The sequence below is a fragment of the Falco rusticolus genome, chromosome 6, assembly GCF_015220075.1.
Source record: "Falco rusticolus isolate bFalRus1 chromosome 6, bFalRus1.pri, whole genome shotgun sequence".
NCBI classification, from domain to species: domain Eukaryota; kingdom Metazoa; phylum Chordata; class Aves; order Falconiformes; family Falconidae; genus Falco; species Falco rusticolus.
In genome coordinates, this window is record NC_051192.1 from 59,001,668 (window position 1) to 59,020,233 (window position 18,566).

General features: G+C 44.0%; 1 protein-coding gene across 7 annotated transcripts in view; it reads left to right on the forward strand.

Moving 5' to 3' along the window:
• Nucleotides 1–4,949: 4,949 nt before the first annotated feature.
• Nucleotides 4,950–18,566, forward strand: part of CYRIA (CYFIP related Rac1 interactor A) — a 57,718-nt gene continuing 44,101 nt past the window's right edge. For 2 of the 7 annotated variants that reach the window (XM_037391976.1, XM_037391981.1), the window contains exon 1: nt 4,950–5,101. The gene's annotated coding sequence lies outside the window, so the exon portion shown is untranslated. Of the gene's footprint in view, nt 5,102–16,367; nt 16,625–18,566 lie in introns of those variants that run through there. The other 5 variants (XM_037391980.1, XM_037391986.1, XM_037391979.1 and 2 more) reach the window with 5 other exon arrangements.

Consider the following 18,566-nt stretch of genomic DNA (forward strand, 5'->3'; position numbering starts at 1 on the left):
TGTTTAATAGATTACTTAAAAAAGAATTATGACTCACATAGCTTCCTAGTCATCTATCTACAGCTCTGAATGATGGAAGTTATCCATCTTGAATTCTCATGATCCTTGCAGTATTGGTTACCTCATTTGCATTAAATGAATAGAATAAATTGTTACGAATCCAAAAATATACGGTTGCCAGGATACATCTTGCTAGATGCAAATGAAAATGGGTTTATGCCGACCAGTTTAAAATAGTTTGGTACTTAGACAATTTCTTATTAACATTAATAGTGATAAATGAAACAATACATAACCAGTGAGCAACTGAAATTATTACTATTTGGTTTGCAATAGGAATATTATTTCAAGCAAATCTGAACTAGTTTTAGTGCAATGTAATTCCACTAAAATACCCTGAAGTTTCATTGCAGAAGCAGCATACAGAATGAATAACTATTCTATGCTTGCTTCTTGATAAACTTGTGAGTTCAAAAAGTAAGTTTCCTGTTACTTGGTTTTATGATTTTCAGTGCTACAGCATTACCAACAAGCATCTATCAGTGTATAGGAACACCATTACTATGCTTTGCCTATGTATATGTGGATAAGGTAGTTAAAGTTGAGAACCATACTCAAAAAAAGTCGTAGGGTCTAACCACATTCCTATACAATTACATAGCCAAAGTCCCCTTAGCTCATGTATATTATTCTGACTTGCTAAAAATATAAAATATATAATTTATTTTTATTTTTATTCTAAGCAATATATTTTATAAATCTTGACTATTTTTAAGATGTGTGCATGCATATTGATATCTTTCAAAGCCTATACCAGAAGCTTAATTATATCACTTTCGTGAGTAAAGTTGTTTAATTTGTGTAAGATTGACAACGAAAATGAGTCTGCATTGAGGGCCTAATGAAGATAATTAATGTATGAAATAAATACATTTTTATTGTGTGCCATTCATGGTACGTACATGTATTTTAAAGGGGACTATATTTCTTATATAATGATTTCCAAACAGGTAGATAAACACAGGTCAGAATTCCAGCTGTATTCAGTTGAGACTCCTGTATTTTTGGTGAGTGGTGTAGCTGCTCTAATCTGCCATGGTTGGTCCTTTGACAGCCAAGGGCTGGCTGCCAGTGCTTCTCCCAGCGTCATGCATCAGTGGATACAAGAAATAAACTGGTGGTTTACTGCAATAAAGACTCAGTGTATGCTGAGAAAGCAAGCCCTTCAAGCTGAAGTCATCTACAGAAATTGAGATGCAGAAGGTTTCTCGGCCCCCTTACTAACGGTTGGTTCTTTGAGAGGAAATAAAAATACTGACAAAGTCACAACAGCACAATTCTTTCATAGGAAACAATTTCAGACACAATTCAGAGCTGTGAAACGATAGACTAACTCTTCCCTCTCCTCTCTTTGTTTGTCACGTCTCAAAAGTTACTAGCTTTACTCTTAATTCTTAGTGGTATAACTGAGAAGAAAATTATGTCCCTAAATGCCAAAGTAGCACTGAGGTTCATCTTCACAAGTGATGAAGAGCTACAATTCCAAACAATATCAGTACCATGAATTATGCAAGTGATGACAAGATCATGTTGAATATTCATACAATTTCTTTCATAGAATATATTAGCATTATCCTTTTTTTCAGTGTTAAACACAAAAATAAAGTACTTCCATACTGAGGAGATGATTAAGGAGCTGATTCAATGACCACTGAAATTGAAGACACTTTCTTTTGAATTTGGTAATCTCTGAACTGGGCTCTAAACCTTTATTTTCCTGGGAATGCTCTTTGTATTAACCTTCTTCATTTTTTCTGCACAGAGCTAAAATGAGCATTAAGAAAGATGTCCTTTTATTCCACAAATCAACTCCTACATGTAATACTTGAGAAAACTGAAAGATAAATACATTAGTTCTGCTTAGCAAGTTAAACATCAAAAGCTGAAAACTCATGTTCCCATCTGTTCTGAGACTGCTGGTTGCATCCAGATGATTGTTAGTGCAATTCTGCATAAAACCATTAGTTTCAAGACTTGCAAGGCACCATACTTTACAAAAGACTAGACAAATCTGTTCCAGGTAGATAAAAATTCGAGCATTTGCCAACATTGTAGATGACTTATGAACCACTTCTGTAGAAGAAAAAAAAAAAAAAAAAAAAAAAAAGCAGCTCTATGTCACCATTCCAATTAAAACAGATGTTATAAGGCCAGCATCTAAAAAATCAGGAGATTGCTGTTATGCTGCTATGTCCCAGCTGAGCCATGGCAACTGGTTGTGCATACATTGCCATAACTATGAAATAAAATGTGTTAGATTCCCCTGAGATGTGAGATTGCAAATGGATTTGGATGGGATTCAGTGTGAGATTCAGACTCCTAAATTTCAAATGTCTGTATGCAGGTGTCTTCAGCTAGGTGTCTACGTTTCCACTGTAGTGAAGACAGATTCACTTGTGCAGCAATGGGCATTCTGAGCTACCTGAGCTACCTCTGTGGGTCACAGGACCTACCGGAGATCTGATGCTTCTGGAAGAACAGTAGAAAAAAAAGCAAGATACTCACTTCTGAAAAAGCCCTGAAAGTTTCTGATCACCCTGTCTGTGTATCAGAGCCTGGATGAACAGAGCCTGGGTATACTTTGAGCTGTGATAACACAGCCTCTCAGTGGCTGATCCATTGTGTTGCTCACCAGAGAACTGATTATAGGCATCTACCTGCTGCTTGCGATGTGTGAGACAACCTGATGAAAGTACCAGGCCTGGACCCTACTCCTGGCTTTATGGGGAGATTAGACACCTAATTTATGTCTAAAAACATGCAGGTGTCTGTACACCTAAGTTTAGAGGCACAGTTCACCTGTGTAAATGCAAGCACATCCTTTAATCTGGGAAAGTTTAGGGTGTTTGAAGTACTGGGATGGGGCTGGTAGAAATGTGACAGAACTTTATGGGAATTTTGCACCTCTTCAAAGCAAAAACTGGGTGCTATGTGAGATTCCTCACAGAATCCAAGTGATGAGAGATTACTTTATTGAGTAATCTGAACCCTACCGATGTGCCTCAAACTGAATTTGTATCTGCCCAGCACTGGGACAACAGCTTCACACAGACAGTTACTGTGGCTTGGCTAATATGCAAGTAGCCGGTTAAACAATTATTTCCTGGTCTCTAACGTCATTGTCCAAAGCTGAGAATCTGAAATCTATCACTCGCCTGCCATTCCCCCTACAGGCTGTTCAACTTCGCTCTTACAGCAGTATGTGATGCTAAAGCTATGCAGATGCTCCGTAGTTCATTTCATCAATACATAACAGTCCCTTTGTTTTGGCAGCAAAAAAAGTTGGACTTTTCTAACTCTTAAATACTATGCATATCCAGAATCAAAATATTCTTCTGGCTAAGTCCCCGATGCGTTCATTACAGACAGTCTGAGAGCATACATAACATGCACTAATAGAGACAGAATACTTCCAAATGATGGGTGACAGCTGCCTCTTTTTTTGTAAAAGCATCCACTTGAAGACATGTCCGTTATACAGCAGTCAGAAGGCATGTCCCAGAAAAATAAATAAAAGGGGACATTAAGCCGCTAGCTGGGAACCTGAGGTTCAGTTCTCTTTCCTGGTTCAAGTTTTCCATGTGACTGTTCCTCCTGCTTGAAAGTGAAGCAACCCTATTTACTTCTTTTAAAAGGTACTTGGAGACTCGAACAAAAATTGCAAGCCAGCAGCTTGGTTCTAGTAAGCTGGGTGCTGCAAGGGTAGCTATATAAAACATGTGCTACAGCAACAGACACCAAGCCTTTTAATAGACTAAGTATGTCACTTGAATTATTTTCTAACTAGAAAATTTGGAATTTTCAGACCAAAGAAGAACAATTCAAGGACATCTGGATACAGCCTGGGTAAAGGCAAGAAGTTAAAGCGTGCAAGCGATGCTGCTGTGGGACACGTGCTCAGCGGCCGCGTCGGGCCAGAGGGTCAAGTCAGCAGCGTACCCTATGCACTTGCAGCTCTATCAAACCACTCGGCTTCACAGCGCTTCAAAACCTGCCGTATTCATGAGAATCACACCTCTGGGTGTGCACAGGCCCTTTCTGCCACGCATCTGCCCCCAGCAAACCACTGCTGCAAACTCTCAGGTTCACTGGCACGGTGCTGTAATGGCTTTGTGGTCAGCATCACGGCTTCTCACATTTAAAGAGCTCGGCAAGCAAAACTCCGGTATGAATAACCAGTTATTTCCATGCGGTACTTCCAATATTGTTCCTTGTAGGTTGTTGGGTTTTTTTCCCTTCCCCCCACCCTCCCCCTTCTTTCTGTCTTCCTGTAAATGACTCACAGCCCGGCTTTTGGGGAAGGGGGAAACCAAGCGCTTCGTAGCGCTCTTTGCAACTTTAACCTTACTTAACCCTCGCAGCAGCAAGAGGAAGTACCAAGTATTTTCACGAGCCGTGAAGGGGCTCAGATCTGCTTTTGACGTCTGGAGGAAGTGCTGCCTGCTGCAAAGCCAGAAACAAAAAACGCATCCGCAGCCCCGCTGAACGCCAGCGTTTGAACACACGCAGTCCCGGCCCCCCCTCCCCCGAAGAACACCAGCCCAGCGGCCGGGATCGGGGCCGGGATCGCGGCGGAACGGGACGGACCTGGGTCAGTGACGAGCCCCCGGGCGCGGGGAGCAGCGCGGGCAGGAGCTGCGCGCTTTGGGGAGCCCGAGGGTCCCCGCCTGCGGGCTGCGCGGAGGCGCCGGACCCCGCTACCCCGCCGCCTCCTCTCCCCGCTTCCCTTGTTCGGAGCCGCACTGCTCCTGCCCCCCCCTCGCCACCGCCCCGCGATCCCCGCCCCGTCCGCTCCTGCCCCCGCGGCCGTCGGAGGGCACCTCGCCCCCCCGGCCCCAGCCCGCGGCGCCGGGGGGCGGGTCCGAGGGAGCCGCGCCCTCCGCCCGGGGCCGGCCGCCGGTAGGAGCCGCACGCAGCCACCGCGGGGCGGGCCCGAGCGTGGCGCTGGGCCGGGCCGGGCCGCGCAGCGCAGCCTGCGGTGTCTGAGGCGCGGGGGATGGACGTGGGTCAGTGCAGCGGCGAGCGGCGACGGGCGGCTCAGGTAAGCGCGGGGCGGGGCGGGGCGGGGTGGGGGGACGCGGGGCGAGGCCGGGTGCCCTCCCGGGGGCTGTGCGGGGCCGGGCGGGCTGAGCCGCATCTGCCGGTCGTGCCCACAGCGCCCCACGCACCGACCGCGCCGGCAGCGGGGCGGGGACGGGGCTCCGCAGCCCCTGGGCGTTCTGCCGCGGGAGGGCTCCCCTCTCCCCCGCGGTCCGCCCCGCCGCGCTGAGCCCTCGCAGCCGCCTTTGTGCCCGCTCCGTGATGCGGGCTCACCCCTCCCCGGGCGGCCCGGTGCCCCGCGGGGGCGGGCTGGCGGCGGGGCTGGCGGCGGGGCCGGCGGCGGGGCCGGCGCGGGCAGGCGGTGGCGGAGGGAGGCCGGGGGGCACAGCCAACTGTTGCCCGGGGAGGCGTCGGCCCCAGAGCGGTGTCGGCTCCGGCAGCGCCGCGGCGGTGAGCGCCGGCAGGGCTCGCTTCGCCTCGGCTGCCGGCTGCCTTTGGAAGGGCAGCGGTTGCGGTGCGGGCCCCGGTGGATCTCCCCCGGCTGGCCTTGCCCCAGCCCGGGGGGACGCTGCCCCCGGGCACAGGCCCTGCCCGCTGGGAACCACCGGGTCGTGGTTGCCGGAGCCGAGGGGACCTGTCTCCGCCTGCAGCCGCGCCAGGGAAGCCTGGCTGAACTCTAGCACTGGCCGAGGAGGTCGGTCGAACACGTCCTGGGTGCCTTGCTGGAGTAGGTGCTCCGGTGCTGTAGTGGGGGGAGAGGGGGGGATTAAGCTCACAACTTTGGTAATACCGAAAACTTTCCGTTCCAGCTGGTGGTCGTTGTTGGACACAGGGCGCTATAAACGTGGTGCTTCCAGAGGGATGTACCTGGACACGAGATGAAAAACCCGATCTGTAATACTGCTTTCATCTCGTTCAAATCGCTGTCTGTGTTGGGGTGTGTTACAGTGAACAGACACCATGCTTTGCATCTATTTTTCCTATTATTTTTTTCCCGTAATTTAATTTCCAGACCGTTTAGCTTTAATTTTATTTATCTGGGTTTTGTTATGCTAAGGTCTCGGCAATGCATGATGCCACTGTGTAAAATCGAATGCTCCATAATCCACTGGCAACGCAGCAAGACTTTTAACTTCCCATGCTTTCGGTGGTATTGCTGCTAACGTGCGAGGGTGGTGGTGCGGGTATGTTTCCAGGCTATTCCTGGTATTCTTTGGTTGCCATACAGCCCATCTTTGCACCCTCATTTTTGTTTACTGGCTCCTAAAGGCAGTGTATGTGTGTAAGGGAAAGGGTAAGTTCAAGGGGGGACAGGGATGGTTTTGCTTTGCTTCTCCTGTTGTCACCATCTGCAAGGCCAGAAAAAAATGGGAACGGCTTTGGCTCTGAACTCTTAGGTGGGGAAATCTGGAATGAAACGCTGTCGTGACATGAGGTTGCCTTGTGGGCAAAGAATTTAACATGCTCAGCACTGCTCTACAAAAATACCCCAACTCAGATTACACCAGGAAGAACCAAGCTCATACTTCCCTTTTCTCTGTTAACTTTTGTATTTTTACAACGTATAAGGAAGACTTATACATCAGCAATGTACTGTATTTTTTTTTAAGGAGTAAACTTTGTAATTTCTTGTGTCTGTCTCCTGTCTACTCGCCTGTAATACCCCTACCCCCCCACCCCCCACCCCAAATTAAAAACTAATGATAAAGCCTTACTATTCATGAATTCAGCTTTCCGAGGGTAGCCTTTAAAAAAAAAAATGTTTTACGGAAATGAAATTACAGATTATGGGAACAGCATGAAGGGTTTGACTTAAATTCATAAAAAGCATAAAGTAGTGACGAAGAATAAAATTCTTTGGCTTCAGTTCGAACCACTATAGTCTGTCTGTTCTTTAAGGTTTCACTTAAATGTAAACTATGGCAAGTGTAAGTGAGGTTCTCTGGGGGATTTATACAGTTTCTTAATGACTGCCCAATATTTTATTGTATCGTGCTCTGTACTTTTTCACTACCCTTCTCTGCTGTTTTTGCAGCAACACTTTTGTTTTTTCTGTGAACTTGTTCTTTATTAAAAACAGAAAATAAACAAACCACAAATGATTAAAAAGACAATGTATGCTAGTAATTAGAATAAAAAATACTTGGTTAATTTACAAAGGAAAAATGGTGATCATCTTGGATACTACTGCATAGTTACTGTCAGCAGATGTCATTTTGCCATAATAGCGAGTCTATTAGTGAATTTTACAGTGCAGGGAAGATAATTCATTGTTAGTGTGCTTCGCTTGTCTTCATGACATCATTTTTTGACAGTGTTTTGTCAGGCTGAAATATCTTGTCCTCAGCAATATGGTCGTCTCACAAAGACATTGAGTATTTGCATGTGCAGTATGTTGCAGATTTCCAAATGTTATGTGTTATACAAAACGAGAGCTTAAAATGTGTGTCAAAAATTCAAGATTATATTTAGACAATTAACAGTTCACATACTTTTAACAGAAATCATATTTTATAGGTGTACAGATACTATGAATAAGACCACTTTAATTGATCATATTTATATGTATTTCCAAATGTCCTTTTTAATTAGAGTTTTTAGAGAAACTATAAAAGACTTCTGTAGAATCACTGGCATTCTTTAGCACTAGATGCATAATGCATGCAGTAGCACATGAACTTATCATTCAGTTCACATTTTATACAAAACAGAAAAATAGTATTCTACATCCAAAACCTGTGTGCAATCCAGACATCATTAGGTTTCCTATTAAATCCCTGAATACAAACTGAGTTATGTCAATGTGACCTATAACATCAGTGGCCAGTGGAATATGCATTCTAATAATATATGTTGATTTGAAGGAAACCTCTTAGTGTTTCATCTGTACTGAATTTAATATGTATTTGGAACTGTTTCAATATTATCAATCATTCTTCTAGGATTCTTTCTACTAATGTTATCTAGAAATGCAAAACAGTAACATTAAATCAGAGAAAACAGTTTGAGAGGCATGAATTAAAATATTTAATGTATGGTGCAGCTTGGGAGTTGCAGAAAACACAGTCATAAATTTGAATTTTGTTGTTTAAATTAAAATTGTAATAGAAGCTGCTATGCACTCATGTGTGAATGATGATGAGAGTGATGTGAATGATGTGAAATGCACAGGTTCTATTATTGTGAAGCTCTGAATTTACCATTCTGCTATTTTCACAGAATTCCAATTCACACTTGCAATTGAAATGAAAGTGTGTCTTATTTTCTGTATTTATATACTTCTTGGTACAAGTTCTTGATTTAAACTGGTAGCAGTAGTCGCTTCTACATGAAAAATAACGGTAACAGATACAGGACAAATACCTTTTAGGACAGATGTGACCCACTGCACCACTGACACACAGGTGCTTGAAAATATTGTGGATTTTAAATGCTTAGAAGGAATCTCCTGGTTGGTATCTTCTTGTTGACATTAGGTTAAATATCACTCAGGCTTACCTTAATTGAGGAGTGATTACTTTTGCATGTTAATGGCTGAAATATTCTTGTCTAGTTTATGAACATGTCAACAGACTAGAAAACCACTACTCTATGGACTTCTTCGTGCATTTTATCCTTTTTTTTTGTGTCCGTGATAATGCTTCTGTAGGGCTGTTTGGAGTGGCAATGGACAGGTTGACTTTTAACATCATGGTTGGATGACCAGCAGTGCAAAAGGTGAAGCTAATGCATAAGTCTGAAGCTTATTTATGAGTAAATCTGTGTAACGAATTTGTGAAGTTCGTAAAATGTGCAAAGTTTATTTTGAAGGTTCCAGTAGCAGCGCAAACTGTGGCGTTAGTGTGCCTGTCACAGATGCTGGTCTAGTTTGCTTAAAATCTTAAGTTAATAAATGTGATTCATGAACATATGTCTCTCAGACCTGTCAAAGAGCATTGCTGTGGCATTGGAAATGTCATGTCTAGATTATGGCATGGAGCATACTGGGATCTTGAGTTTGGTCCCGTGTTTGTGGTGAGTTCTGGATGACTGAGTCCTATCTAGGCATTGGAGTTCGTGCAATTTAATAACGCTATGGAGGTGGTTCAGTGTTTTTAAGGGGGTATGGAGACTTACACTGACATTTTAGGTAAAAGCCATTCTGTACTCTCCTATATCTCTCTGATAAACATAGTTTTAACTTAATATTTAAGTAGTTGTTAGAAGCTTCTTTTATATATAATTTATGGGACTGGGGGGGGGAAACCTTCTCCCTGTTGTATTGCAGCCTGAATTCATAAATTATTTGAGTGGCCTATTTTACAATTAGATGCCTCAAAGCTAAGGTTGATGTTCTTAAAACTCCTGTCTGAAAGCACACTGTTGTATTTTTTTGCTGTGAAGAAAATTAGTTGCACAGAGCTTCATTTCTACATCCATCCGGAGCTGTTACCACCGTGACTGTTGTGGGGAATGGCATCTCTCTCCTGCCTAACTGCCTATGGCACCCTGAGATGGGAATGTTCCCTCAGGATTTGAAAAGCTTGCTTTGCTGGGAAATAAGTAAGTGTAAGCTATTTTCTCAAACTTGAGGAAGAAGCATTTGCAATGATTTTTCTCTCTCCCTCTTCACCATATATTTGGTGGTGTATTAGTTACATCTCTTACTGCATCTTACTGAATCTCTTACTGCATGAAGTGTGAAGCTTGTTCCTCTGTCGTCTTTTCAGCCTGAAGCAACTTGAGCTCACATGTCTCTCTTCCCGGGAGAGTGCAACAAGCAGCTTGTCATAAACTGTCCTTTATTTCACCTGCAGCTGTGTTACTTTGAAAAAAAAAAAAAATTAATTAGGCTAAGGGGGAGAGTGACTCCTGCCCTGTGATTAAGGCATTCAGGGCAGGGAAATCAGGATTTCTGTGGGTGTTTCATTCTTTCACCCAGTACGTATTTTCCCATTCCATAGTTTCAGCAGGAATAATCTAGGGCAGACTGTAGTCAGTGGGTTAGGGCACTAGCCTGGCATGCCTTTCAACCTGGAAAGAGCCTGCCACCCACTTTTACTTCCTCTGTGTTTGCTTTCCGGATGCTTTTAAATTGCTCGAAGGTGCTTGGGGGCATGCTTCTGCCTTCTCATCCAAAACTTCAGAATGGCGTGATTCCTTTCCTCATCAGCTTGTGAAAGGGATTACTTTGTATCTTGCTCCTGGGGAGGCCTGAGGGTTTTCCAACCCTTTTTAATGACATGGGTGCCTCTTGAGCTTATAGTAGGTGACTTTTAGGGTACAGCCTTCACAATTTTGTTTCCTGTTAAGTTAGATGGCTTCCTGCTTGCTATCCCAGTTATCTTAATTTCCATTATATACACGAGTTTATTGTAGCTGTGCTCAAAATTCTGAGAGTCCACTTTGTGCTTCTAGTCTCACATGGACTAGTAAATCTAAGACAAGTGTAGATTTTTGGGGGGAGAAAGGCTGGAGTTTGGCAAGACTGAGGTTCCCTTCAGGAGAAAGTCTTCATTTTGGGGTTAGTGCACAACTTGGACAACTGAATCAAACCAGGTCCAACACAAGCATCTTGTCCTTGTTGAGATGCTTCACAACATCTACTGCATCAATGCTTGGCTAGCAGATGCAAGATGGTCAGAAGACCCATGTCATGCTTGGACTAGCACCTGCTGGGAAGGTGGGATATTTTAAGACAGCTCAACACTATTTGCCTCTGCAACTGAACTAGTAGTGCCCTAAGACTATTGCTGTTTAGGCTGAATGTGGTTAGACTGAGAAGTGGGAGGAAGAGGTTGTTTTCTTTGTTTCCCAAAGACATTTTAAAGAAAATGTGCTTTCTGTTTTATTTTCTTTATTGTGAGTGTATTTGATACCTAGCTTGATCATTACAATTTTCATTTTGCAGCTGCCTCGGATTAAGTCTGAAAGGTTAGCTTGAGTTAATAGCTTTCTGGGAAGAGGGGGAGAAAGTTCGTTTTCTGGTTTCTCTCATACATATTAATAGCAGTGTGGAGCTGTGGGGCAAAAATTCATTACTGTTGGTTGTTAGCTGGTATGGAAATGCTGAGTGATGGTGGCACTTACGGAGCTGAATTGGTTTTGAAGAAGGAAAATTCTCTCTGGTAACTGATCCATGTGATCCTGTCTCCAGTAAAATGATTCCAGAATTGTGTTTAAATAGCCTTTGTGAGAGATGTACAGTCGTACTTATTTGTTACAGATTATTTGCTGGTCCTAATTTTTCAGAGAGGGTTCCTTTAATGCTGTGGAAATTGATTGAGGAAGGCAGTGATGAGGGGAAAAAATTATAGTATTCCTCAGAGTTGTTCAAACCTGTTTAGATTTTGGAAGGCTAGATTGTTAAATTTGTTATGTTTTATTTCCAGGAACAGTCTAATTTTGTCTTGGTTATACTTTCTCCCACCCACATATACGTGGTCTGACTCCTCGTGCTGTATTGCTCTTTAATTGTGTTTTGCTTCAAGGATCATCTGTAAGACTGTTGGTGACTGACTGCTTCAGATAAAGATATCATGATGGTCTTCGGCATCTTTAGAAGCTTCTGGAAATTAGTCTGTAATCATCTCCCTAATAATTGATGGTGGCAGAGGAAATGGGAGCTGATATTATGTAATCGTTTTTCCTATGTTTTTATTATTAAAGCATAAATGCCCCATAGGACTGGAACACTTCCCTCACCCTCTCACAAGGCTGTGCTGCAGCAGAGCTCTGCAATACCAATTACTGCGGGGACGGTTTGCTGTTCCAAATGAGATCATGATGGGGATGCTGGAAAACGAGTCTCAAAATGTGTTTCATGCTGTGAATACTTGAGAGATTTTGTTAGAGCGTGATACTTAGGTCTACAGGACTTATGTTTTTAATTAGAGAGGGTGTTAAAAAATCCACTTAGAATTTTGTATCAACATCTCTTGTATTCAGGAGGAAAATAGAAAATATTTCTTGATCTTGAAGTGTTCTGGGAATATGTTGCCTATAGAACTTACTGGTATTTCTGCAACAAGATGATGTTACTACTTTTACTTTTTTTTCCCTGAAGGACAGGGACAGAGCACACATATTAGAGGCCTTAAAGGTATAGATAATCTGCTTGTCCATTTTTATACTGTGAGACAAAAAATGATTGGGATCTGACTAATTGCGCTTTTGTTTTACTGAGATTTTGATTCATTATGGCACAGACAGTATCATGTTGTCCTTTACTGAACTAAAAGTAAATCCACCAAAAAAAATCCCCTTTTGTTCTGCTGCTGAGGAACACTGTGGGCTGCCAAATCCTGGCAGTCTGAGTCACCACAGTCGTAATAAAGTGTTTGTACTTTCGCGGTCGCTGTTATTCACTGTCTTCTAATTTATTCATAAGGCAAAGGGACACCTACAGATTAAAATACTACTTTTTAAAGAAATACATGTTTATATTTCTGTTTCTACATGTTTATACGGAAATAACATTTGTCAAAAGAGAATTAAATACGCTTTGGTAATACTTCAAAGCTTCCAAGGAACAAATGGTATCTTTAACAATAAGAAATATATCTATTTAACAGATTCCATTTTCTGTGTAAGAGCAATGTTAGACTTCAAAAATGGATGGGATTGTTCTGAACTCCTTACTGAATTCTGCTGTTTTGGCCATTTGATCTGGCCTGATAATGATCTGATAATCAGGGCAGACTGTTTCCTTCCTTAAAAAAAAAAAAAATGTTTTAAGGACAGAGACTCTGACCCTGAAAATGCTTATCTGTATTTTAACTCCTAATGCGTGGGCTATGACCCAGCAAGCATAACTCTGTAATGGAATTCAGTTGTTTTCAGGATCACTCTGAAACAAAGCAGTCAAATATTAAGTTGCAGTATTCAAACAAACTCAGAATGACTGCACAGAAACAGCCGAGGGAAAGCAAGGTGGTTCTGAATCAATGATAGGTACCTGTAAGGCCACCAGGTACGTTCCCTGACTCCACAGAAGACGTGTGCAGGTGTGCTGTGTGTGGCTCTGTGTACACAGTGATGGTCTGGCTGATGCACCCTCTTGCCTGTGCTTGGGCAGGAGGTGGGAGTTCTTACAGGTTCTTGATCCCATCAATGTGCATGGAGAGGAGATGGATAATTCCTTAATTCCTTAGCGATTCATGGGTAGGAGTCCTTATGATTTAGGCTTTTAACTCTTAATATCATTATTGAGGCAGAAACAATGATTTTTTTCTTTCTATTGATAAAAGAACAAGGCTTTTATTTCTTTTTTGCCTGATACATAAGGAATTCTGTATGTTATTTACCTTTCCCTAGCACTGAGCTAATGAAATTTACACAGTTCTCTCAAAAAAGCACCAAATCTAGTAAGTCAGATCATTAGTTACTTTCCCTGACTGTCTTGTAGAGCTGCTGAAGGAAAGGAAGGTGGAGTGAGCTGGTGGGCACTGGGGTGCTGTGGTACACGTGTGGAAACTTGTGCAGCAGAAAGTACTATAATTTTAATGGCTGCTCTGCATCATACTGTCACTACAGTTGTTTCCCAAAGAGTCTCACATACTATTGATAGGACATTCACACAAAGATAGGAGATGGTAGATAAGCAAATGCAAATATATTACATGCCTTCTATCCTTCAGTTTTTAATACATTTTCTAGTGACAAGTTCAGCATGAAACACTTGGTGACAATTATATATGACTCACTTTAGAGAGAATCAGAAGAACAGGATTACAGGGTGAGGTTATTCAGGTAGCTCTGTTTCTTGTACATGGTACAAGACATTCTGCTTTCTGTGTTTAATGTGGTATTACTAGCAGAGTATGTGGTAGCATTTCCTTCAGCTTCATTCTTCCAATAACTCCCCCCCCCCCCCCTCCCTCCCTCTAGGGATGAGACATTTTGAAGGGAAGTTGGATATAGATGGGTTTGGAAAGAAGATAAAAAACACAGTTCTCGGGGATTAAGCCATCCCCCAAACCTGCAGACACTTTCCTGCCGGTGGTTGAAGAATGACTGTCTGTGGTATTGTCCCATCTTGGGCAGTGACAGTAGGTGGGCATGCCAAAGTTGAATACTTAATTTTGCACTGTTAACAGTTTCATTTCCAGTTTTTCAGAAAACAGACCATTCCGGTGATTCTCAGAAAACTTGCCCAGAAATCAAATCTGGATATCTTGATGCCTTTCTGTGGCTCAAGAAGTCCTTAAGCCCACTCGCTGTGCAGTCTTACATTGACTTGCAGTGTATGGTAAATTTAGCAAGAGTTGCCCAACTTCCTTTGACATATTCTGACAAAAAGCATAGCCCTCCCACTGATCTGGGTCACATTTTCTACATAGAGCTAAGACAGTAACAGCTCTAAGTTCCACCCAGCTTCTGCCATGGGTTACTAGGTGGTGTTTAACGGGCTCCTGGTTCATCATCAGAGTGTGCAGCTAGCATCAGGGCAGTCTCAAACTGTCAGCTTCAACCATGCTGCCAGCTGATGTCCTGTATGTGCGTGCATTCAAAGCCATCTCTGAGTCAATGATGCACAGTATTGATCAGCTTGGGTTTAGTCAGCCTTGTATGTTCCCTTTAGTTACTGATGCTGTGAAATGATTTGGTATGGGGGCACGTAAATCAGCTGTCTCTTTCCTTGCTCAGTCCAACACCAGATGTTTTAGAAACCACAGCCGAATGGATCTACCTGTAGAAACCAGACTTTTTTTCTTTGACAGCTGTGAAGAGTGGAGATCTTTGACCCAAACTTTTACCTTCTTATGAAATGAAGAATTTTGTCAAGGAGTTCTAAGGGAGCTGGAGAAAATGAAGATTTCAGTAATGAGCAGTCATTTTCTATCAGCATCCTTTTCTACTGTCAGTATAGGTATCCTGGGAACAGAGGAAAAGGACCATACTAATTCTGGATCTAAAGTCACTTTTTTCTTTTACTTTCAGGCTATTTTTTTTAATTTTATTTTTCTATATCAGAACTAGGATGTACGCCAAGATCTGTAAGAAACAGATGTCTGTCTCATGCCAGCAGTATTATCATAGCTGGGATTTAATAAATTTGTTACTTCACATATGTGGGAGGCTTTTTGGTTGTTTTTCTTTGAGGATCTTGATAGTGAGTTTTCTGTTTAATTGGAGTGACTGTCTTCAGTTGAGTGTGGATGTCAGTGTTGGGGTAGATGTGTCATCTTTTCATCTTTTTGAAAGACAGAAATTGTACCTGTCATTGAAGGCGCTATGATTAAAGTATTGCCAGGTAAATTAGGGTGTGGCTGTTCATCATCTGGGACTATTAGGCTGAAGCAGATGGTAGACTCCCTGGACCAGATTGGCAGCCAATATTCCAACAGTTACAAATGGTTTGTCAAGGTTTTATAAAATGATGGGCAGTTTTGTCTGTGCTGTGGTGGGTTGACCTTGGCTGGATGCCAGGTTCCTATCAAGCCACCCTGTCACTCCCCTTCTCTGCCGGACAGGGGAGAGAAAACACGAGAGAGGCTCATGGGTTGGTGTGAGGACAGGGAGAGATGGCTCAGCAAGGGCAAACAGGCTCAACTTGGGGAAATTAGTTTATTGCCAATCAAATCGGAGTAAGATAATGAGAAGTAGGAAGAAATATTAAAACCACCTTCCCCCTACCCCTCCTTTCTTCCCGGCCCAACCTCACCCCTGGTTTTCTCTCCCTCCTCCCGGCCGCGGCGCAGGGCGGGCCCGGGGCTGGGTCAGTCCCTCCCGCGCTGTCCCTGCCGCTCCTGCCCCTCCGGGGGAGGCTCCTCACACCCTGCCCTGCCCCAGCGCGGGGCCCTGCCAGGGCAGGGGGCCCTCCACGGGCTGCCCCAGCCTGGGGCCCTGCCGGGCTGCAGTTCCCCACGCCCGGCCCCGCCGTGGGTCCCCCCGCGGGGCGCAGCCCCTCGGGCCCGGCCGGCCCCGGCGCGGGTCCCCGCGGGGGCACCGGCCCTGCCCGCAGCCCGGCCCCGGCCCGGGCTCCTCTCCCCGCGGGGCCACGGGCCCTGCCCGGAGCTGCTCCAGCGCGGGCTGCCCGCGGGTCACAGCCTCCCTCGGGCACCCCCTGCCCCGGCGTGGGGCCCTGCCGGGCTGCGGGGGGGGAGCTGCCCCCCGGGGGCTCCGTGGGCTGGGGGCACAGCCTGCCCCGCCGGGGGCTGCGCCGCGGGCTGGGGGGAGCCTCTGCCGCGGCGCCGGGAGCCCCCCGGCCTCCTCCTGCCCTGCCCTGGGGGCTGCAGAGGCGTTTCTCACATACTCTAAAAGTTGCGCAGATATTTTTTCCTTTCTGAAATCTGCTGTCCCAGGGGCGCTGCCACCGTCACTGACGGGCTGGGCCTCGGCCAGCGGTGGGTCCATCCTGCAGCCGGCTGGCGCTGGCTCCATCATCATGGGGGAAGTTTCTGGCGTCATCTCACAGAAGCCACCCCTGTAGCCCCCGGCTACCCAACCTTGCTGTGCAAACCCAATACACAGCGTCGTTACATTTTTAAGACTACTTCAAGGGAAGCAGCGTTGAGAATGGAGATGCATGTGTGATCTGTAGGTAAGCAGTTCTGTAAAGGTGTGTATGTTTTTGTACTGACAAAACTAATTTTTTTTAGTACACTGTGACATTGGATAATCACTTCTATCTATACATAAAGTTTTAAGCACTGACTCTTGCTAAGGATAATATTTGCATCCAGATTTGCACCATGGTAGGTGTATTTTCCTTTGGAAAAATTTTACATGCCTCTGTTATGTTTACAAAGACTTCTTGCTTATGGGGTTTTTTTCGTGCAGAACAAGGGTAGATGTTTTAGGTGAAGGTTTGCATGAATTTTTTTAAAGTAAGTTGGGATTTCTGACTTGGAAGAAAGAAACAAAATTGTGACAACATATGTAAGTTTAAGAATTTTTTAAAGAACACAGATGTGTTCCTGAATTGCTGATCTTGTTAACTGAATTTCTTCCTTGCCCACCACCCTGATGTGGGTGAAGTTTGAAGAAGCAGCGTCTCAGCTGCTGCACGTTAGGATGCTGTCAGTAGACCTATGCCCGCTTTAGAGGAGCTGAGAGTCAGGACCAATGTTCTGTTGTAGCAGTGCAGGCTTGCTGAAATTAAGAAGTCAGATGCTAATTTTCAGTCTGTCTGAACACATTAAAAAACTCCAAAACCTAGAGAGTGCAGATTTTCATGTGTGCTGCATATAATACATGTGGAAACACAAGTGCTCAACTGTTACACATTTATTTGGTTCTGAAATGTGCTGGCCAGTTACAGAATTAACTTCTCCAGAAGCAGCTGGGTACTATAATTGTGATGCATGTTCATAGTAGGAACTAAATAAGGAATGGATATGGTATGCGACTGTACTGTTACATTTTCGGTACTCTTGTGACACAGTTTTGTCCTGTGCCAACTAACACTGCCAGATAATGCCCAAACGCAGTTCTGGGGTTAGGAGAGATGATGGACCATTTCCAAAAGGCTATTTGGATTTGGCCAGGCTGTTTTGGAGTGACAGGATTTTATTTGTACAGCCATGAGCTGTACCGTGCTTACTGGTTCCAAGCCCAGAGCATGGCTATGTGCTCTGGTCTGTTTTATTTTCTGACACACATGTGGCCACAGATCTGCTTTCCAGGAAGCTGGGATTCAGCAGCTTCTTCGGGAAGGCAATGGCAGGATTGTCTTTGTGTGCTTAGAGGTTAAGAGAAAAAAATCTATCAATCAAACCTGAAAGTGAGAAGCTGGGTCTGGAAAGCTGGAGAAATAATCCAGAGCAACTTAAAATCATAAAAAATCCGAGTTTCATGTTGTTTTTATAAGAAAAGCCCTAGGGAATACATAGGTGTAATTTGCCAATTTGAAAGTGCAGGTTTAAAGAAAAAACAAACAAACAAACAAACCCCCACCAAAACAAGTATGAAGAATTATGGCCTGACATTTTAAATCAAAGTTAATGAATTAAATGTAAGCAGATACCATCTACAGTGTCCTCAACCAGAGCATGTATATTCTGGCAGTAGTGTAAAACTTACCCCTGTCCTGAGCTTTGCCTTCTGTCAACTGAAGGAGCAATAGCAACCTGCTAGCACAGACCTGACTTGGCATGATCTTTACGTTTTCCCTGGGTAATTCCTGTCTCAAGCAGATGTTTTGGCCCTGTTCTAATTGTCTGATTGCCTCCTGTCAAGGAAGTGCAAATCTAACTTTAAATTTATCAAAAACTGTAGGGTGTGGGTTCGTGGGGTTTTGTGTGTGAGTGGGGGGTTTTGTTGGGGTTTTTTTGTTTATTTTTATTGTTTTGTTGTGGGGGTTTTTTTCAAGCAGTGTTAAAGCTATTAGCATCCTAATGACTTAACAGGGTCTGGTCCAACAGACTTGAGTTGACTCTAGTCTGTTGAGTGCTTCAGTCTGTTTCACCATCTCTTCTATATAGTAGTTGAGGAATAGCATAGGCTTCCTGGTGAGCTGGCCACATATCCCTCCACCTGGAAAT